We start from the raw sequence: 7,023 nt of genomic DNA on the forward strand, positions 1-7,023 counted from the left end.
GTAGAGACAAAATCAAGTTGCCTGCTTCTTAAAGGGTCTTTTCATGCCAAATAAGGTATCCCTGGCCAAACTCATCTGGTTTGCTTCACCTGATGAAGAGAAAGTCAATGGCAATTAAGCAGTCAGGTCTTAGCATCAGAGGGATATCTCCAGACCTGCTGAGAGCTTTGTTAAAAATTATTTCATTCAAAATAAGATTTTAAAAAAAAAATAATGAAAGGGTATTTCATCCAGATGGAGATGTGTTTTTGAATGAATTCTGTTTGTGACAATATTTTCCCAGTTTTCGTCAGCTTTTGTCATCTGTTTAGTTTATTTGTTGTCTGACAACCTTAGAAATAAAATGTTTGCACAAATGTGAAAACTTCCCATTGCCTGTTTTCCATGTCATCCAAAAATTATTAAAAGAGAAAACACAAGAACAAAAGAGTTATGTGATCTAGATGTTTTCCTGGTCCTTAAATCTCTTCCATTGAACACAGCTTTCTACGGACTCAGGAAACAAGCTCATTCCTATGACAAGGAGCTGAAGAGGAAGGTATTAGTCAAGAAAAAGACTAAAAAAGAGGGAAAAGAAACTGTAACACTTCATAAAGCAAGCAGAAATTCAATCTGTTTATACTCTGTTGCCTTCCATATCCTTGGCCAGCCACACCAGGGCTCGGGGGCTCCTGCAGGATGCAATTGGCCTTATGAGCAAAAATATGCACAAGTCTAACAGCTCACCAAAACTGTGCTCATCTCCTCCAGCCCCAGGCAGATGCATGTGTGTACCTGGAAGCTGTAGGCAGCACAACAATGTAATATTGCAAATAGGAGCCAAAGCCAAAGCAGAGCTGCAGTTGATCTGCACGGTAATACAGAGTACCTCATGAAGATCTCCTGATGAAGAGCAGGATGTTTTCCACAAGCCACATTCATATGAACATGGTCCAGTGCTGAAAACAGTTATGTTATAAATGTGGACAAATTGTCCATGAAAAGAGCAGGAGCTCAACAGCCAGACCACAGCAGACAGCTCATTGCACTGCTGTACTACTGTTGAAGCAATGCCTGATGCTTTAACCGTGAATCCCTTCTTTTGGGTGAGAGAAAAGATACAGGTCAGTCCAACGAGTTCAAAGCAAAGATTCTTGTTGAATAGGCTCATCCTTTGCTTGCCTCCTCAGTTGCAACAGAAAGGCTTATGACAACATTGTGCATACAGATTTTCAACTGTTCTTACATATTCTAGAATGCAGAACTTAAATTTTTACCAGAAAGCACCTTAAGGTTTCAGATTATTGACAGTGAAACTGTTTATCTAGTGGGCATTTTGCATCTAGACTTTGTGTGCAGAACTGTATTAAGCATATCCACAGTGTCTGTGTTGAGAGGCAGGTGGAAAACATGGGAGACATAATCATTCTATTCCTTGTTCTTTTTTGATAAGTAGTGAAAGACAGTAAGGGCGATCCCTCATAAACAAAGATAAAGTAGGTTCAATTTTCTAAACCTGTGTTTGTTGTTACTAAACCTTACTCTTTTAAGAAAAGGAGGCTCAGGGGGCACCTTCTGGCTCTCCACAACTCCCTGGCTGGAGGAGGTAGACAGGGTGGGATTGTGCTCTGCTCCCAGGGAACAAGGCAGGGACAAGAGGAAGCAGCCTCAAGCTGTGCCAGGGTAGGTTTAGATTTGAAATTAGGAAAAATTTCTTCACCAAGAGGGTTTATTAAGCATAAGAACAGGCTGCCCAGAGTAGTGGTGGAGTCCCCATTCCTAGAGGGATTTAAAAGCCATGTGGATGTGGCAGCTGGGGACATGGGTTTGTTGTGGGCTTGGCAGCATTAAATTTATGGTGGGATCTTGAAGGTCTTTTCCAAACCAAATGATTCTATTATTTGTTAGTTTGTAGCTATAATATTTATCACCCAAAAAACATGAAGACCTACACTTTGATAAAAAAATATGGTCCAAGAACTCTGAAGTCCTTTGGGCTTCTGAGCTCTCAAATCCTGAGGTGTCTTTCATTCCATTATCCATGTTCCTGCATTCATGACCAAGGGTGAACAAAATGAAGGAAGATAGACTACATTTGTAATGGGATTAATGGAGATTTTAATGGATAATTTATGCCTGATCAAATGCATTCGGATGGGATGCTGAACCAAAATGTCCTGGCAGACATTTAAAGGAAAATAATAATGACAAAAAACTTTCATTTCCATTTATAATCTACCTTTGCTTGACCTTAATCAGTTAGTTTATGCAATATTCATAGCAGAAAAAAATCCTTCCTATATCTTTCTTAAATAGTTCCACTGTAAGCCTGAGTGGATGCGAAAAGGAAATAGTAATAATGAATAGAGAGTTTTGAAATATTCATAGGGAAATTCAAAGGGTTCAGAATCTGATCTTTCTCCATTGCTTCAATTTTGCAAAATTATTCTGTTTTGGCAGAATTTCCTGAGAGATATATATATATCGATATAGGTAGGTAGATAGATAGATAGATAGACATAGACAGACAGATAGATGTAATTCTTTTTGTCATTCACGACATAAGAAAACTTTCATTCTCACATTCTCATCTCTGTTTTTGAGCTTAAGTTGGTCACAATCAGTTTTCACAGCACAACATCCTAGGCAAAACTCTAAGTCATAAAAACAAGTATTTTAGGGATGCAAAATTTACCAGTCTGAAATTGCAGTTTAGAAATATGTCTTTTCCTTTAAAAAAAAAAAAAAAAAGTGCTACGTAAAAGCTTCAGATTGCAGTATCTTGACAAAGACATTGTAAACTCTTTGTGTTATACAGAATCAAACTAAGCTTTTCTCTGCTGTTCTTGACCCTGTCACAATATTGTGTGAATATCCTCAACTTTATTTAAGTCATTGCAGTCCAGATGAAGTCTGTGAAAATGAGAGAGTTGAGGTAAATGAAAAACAGGCCTTGAGCCTTTGATTAACACTATACATCCTTCAGTTGGCTTTATATTTGATATATTAGTGTTTAAAGTGTGATTATGACCACAATGCTGAGCACAGAATATCCTGAGCTGGAAGGGACTCACTAGGACCATCAAAGTCCAACTCCTGGGCCTGCCCAGGACAATCTCAGTTTGTTCACAACAGATAGGTCATCATGGGATGTGGATACAGAGCTAAAAATCTTACTCTCTCATCACCTTCTTAGCTTATAGGTTTGTCATATTGGAGAACCATCCACACCACCCACCTGCCAGTCCCCTGAAATCTTTGGTTTCAGACAGTAGAGAAAAAAACAAACGTGTGCTTCAAGGAAAATCAAATTTCTGGTGAAAAAAAAAATAGAATTTTGTGAAAATCAAGACCTGGAGAACTAAAAAAGATCTGAATTATTGTCCCTTTCAGGGTAGAAGTAAGCAGACCACAATGAGTATGCAGCTGACATTTCCAACCCATATTAACACAAAGTCATGTCATGACTCTTTCACTGGGCATCCCTGGACCTGGCTCTTGCAGGGAGGAAGGAGCCTCTGGAAAAAGTGTGGGAAGCAGAATTATGGATAGGTAGGGGAAATCTGGGGGATTATCTACCTGACTGTAGGAAACTGGACTCATGCTGCTCATGAAACAACTTATTGGCTCAAAGTTTCTGCAGGGGGAAAGAGTAATCCCACAGTCCTGCTCCCCACCAGGAGGCCAGGGAGGTTACTGTCTGGCCTTCTACATCCCAGCCATCCCAGCCCTGGGAAAAAGAGATTTTGTTATGATTTTTTTTCAGATTTTTAATTAAAGTGTTTATCATTCCACAGGAGACAAGTGCACAGATTGAGGGGATCCTTTTAGTTTGCTTATTTCTTTTTCTTCAGTGCTTCCTCCCTTATGAATAGTACCTCTTCAAGTAAAATAAAATTCACTCTTTGGTCAAACACACTGGTATTTCATTGGAAACAAAGCATCTGAAGTTGTTTCCATCTTATTTCTTTCTCTCTAAGTGGTTTGCCCACACATTTTAGGAAGGCAATCCCTTTCATGTCACATAGCACATCCTCACTGGCAGCTACAGTGTGTGCACTTTATTAGAGCATTTTTTCCCCCTAGATATAATGGCACCAATTAAATTACCTTGCAGCCTGACCTTAATCTGGCAGGAATGATTATTCCATGAAACAGTTAGGGCTCTAATTGACATGAAGTGCCTGCAAAATATGTCTTTTGCAGCAGACCCTGTCAAAGTCACATTGATATGCTAATACCTATAGCTGGCAGAATCACTTCATAAAGAGAGACACTGAAAATTGAATTATTTCAATTTCAGTACCTAGGAATCTAGTGATCTGTCTGTATATGGAACTAAGTAGGTGCAGTACTTTATATGGGTAAACAGCTGTACTAGGGCGTTGCTATGGAAACTGCTTGACTCATGACAATTGTGTTAGTGATGAAGTCATTAGTGGTGTGAAATGTACTTTGAGGTTGTCAAGTGTACACTCCAGGAATATTTCAACAGTATTAGTGGAGCCTTTTCATTTGCATAATTTAGGCTTTCACATGCGATCTCGTTACGGTGCGGGGAGATGGGATGCCACAGCCGTGGCAGCAGGGCTCTGGTGTGGTTCTGCAGCAAAAGGCACTCGGTCCCTGCATGCACAATAAACCTCTCTCTGTAACAGAACCTTTCTTTCCCTGCCTTTTTTTTTTTTTTTAATAAAAATGTTTTGAGACACAGCGCTCTTCAAAGGATGAACTCCTTAAACTTTTATGGTGCCAAGCTGGCTTTGAGCGTCTGGACCTCTGTTGTTTCTTTTTACTGCAATTGCTCCAGATGTACTCCAGAGAAAGCACGAGTAGGTTCAGGATCATAGGGGGCCACTTTTTCCTCATCTCAGCTATTCACTATTTATTACAGTTAGTGTGATTTCCTATGCTATAAAGATGAATTATGAATCCCAAGGCTTTTCTTGGAGTCATATGTCCTTTCTTCTAGTTTTAAGTATCTCAGACTATGGAAAGCTCTCTTTTTTTCTGCTGGCAAGGGGATGAAAAGAAGATCTTAGCAGGGCCTTGGCAAGTTGCCTGAAGGGACTCCTCTAGTTTTCATGTACCCTTTGGCAGTAGAGTGCTGGCTAATCCTGGATTTATTCCTTTACACGTTCTGCCTCTTCTACTGGGCTGCCTTTTAGCAGGCAGGCGGGGAGGGAGCACCAGCTCTGCTTCCTGGAGGGACACTGCTTCTGCCATGGCAATCACTTATCAGGCCCATTTCCAAATAAATGGTAATGGTTCCCTGGGTGACATAGCCCCAGAGGATGGTCAGGCACTGGAACAGGCTGGCCAGGGAAGGGGTCACAGGTCCAAGCCTGCCAGAGTTTAATATTTTGGGCAATGCTCTCAGGCATATGTTGGGTTTCTTTAACCCTGTTCAGGGTGAGGAGTTGGACTCAATAATGTTTGTGAGTGCCTTTCAACTCTGAATATTCTATAACTCTATGAATCTACAAATTTCCAAAAAAAGTTAGTGGGGAAAGAGCACCCGTTTAGTCTGGATGTACACATATAAGCACACACACACAGAGATGCAGAAGATGCCACCTGTAGCAGGAGATCAATGCAAGAGCTCAAGATTGTCACCCAGATAAGTTAGCAGCCTGCTAATACCAGACCTTATGAGTTGATCTTATTTCTTTACAGTGTCTGATCTATTGAAATGCAATCTAATGCTGTATGTTCACTCTATATGTTCAGCCTAATACTGTATAATCACCAGTATTAATTACAGCTTAACTTTACAATTGGGATGAGCAGAAAAGTAAGCATGAAATCAAAGCTGGATTTGATTAGCATACTTTGACAGGATCTTTACCAGTCAAGGGTATCTTTAATATTGTATTTAAAGTGTGTGCTTCTGTGTGTGAGGTGCTGGAGGAGACATTTCAGAAGACTCTGGTAGCATAATAACAAACTATTGCAAATCATTACTAGTTTGAAGAGATTTGAGCTATTCATAGAGTTCAATGGCCTTCTGAATCAATTTGTTTTCCTGTCCAGTGTCCCCTGCTCCACCTGAAAAAAAAAAAAAATCAACTTTTACCCTTGAAAATTCTTTTAATGATGACAGAAAATTCATCTTTCTTCTTTTTTTTCTGAAAATTCAAGATGATCTATTGGTGTTGGTAGGCTAATGGAAAAGTGAGTAGGACAAGAAAATGAGACTCTCATACCTTGACATAAGAACTCCATATTAAGGAAAAAATTATACATCAAACTTCATACTGAAATCTTCCATTTCTTTCAAACCTAGTTTCTGAAGCCATATTTCACACATTCGTCATTGCTTTGGTTTTGATTTTTTTTCCTAATACACTGACCCCTTGGGATTTTAATATTTTGGACCAGCCAGGAGAGAGGATTTTGCATAACAGATCCCTAAATTAACTTCCTTCTGTTGCAGAATGGGAATGCTGAAATCAGCCCTAGAGATCTGGCTGGAGAAATTAAAAATATCTCCATAGTAAACTGTGATCAAAAAAAGATTCCATTTTTGCATTAGTCATTCTATGATTCCTCCATATGCTTTGTGCAGCAAATTGTCTATGTATTTTTTTTAACAGCAACCACAACAACAACCACACAGATAGAAATTTTTGAGTTAATCTTCAGGGTCCTATCCAAGCATAAGCAGTTAGCTGGATTTAAGACCATGAACAAGATCTTTACATACAGGATGGCCACGTATCTCTCCTAAATTCAGTTTAACCTTGAGAACATCTGTGTGGGGATATGTGGTTTACAGGGAGTTGTTGTGAACATCCAGTTTCCAAATCAACTTTCCTGGGAGAGAGATCCTGTCAGTTCTTGCATGTTCACACAAACAGGGAATGCCTCCAAGTGTCAAGCACCTATCACTAGGATAAGAGGATCAGGAGATCGAACAGGAACCAAAACTGGCTGTAAACCGTATTTAACTTTGGTATATTTGAAATTGCAATGGATAAGCTTTAGGACATGGATGAATGGCTTATGCCTGAGTTGTGGCTGGCCCCAAAAAAGTTTTCTTTA

Source organism: Corvus kubaryi, unplaced genomic scaffold (assembly GCF_017639235.1).
Source record: "Corvus kubaryi isolate FWS band 111438036 unplaced genomic scaffold, C.kubaryi_AGA036_p1.0 37308, whole genome shotgun sequence".
Lineage (NCBI taxonomy): Eukaryota > Metazoa > Chordata > Aves > Passeriformes > Corvidae > Corvus > Corvus kubaryi.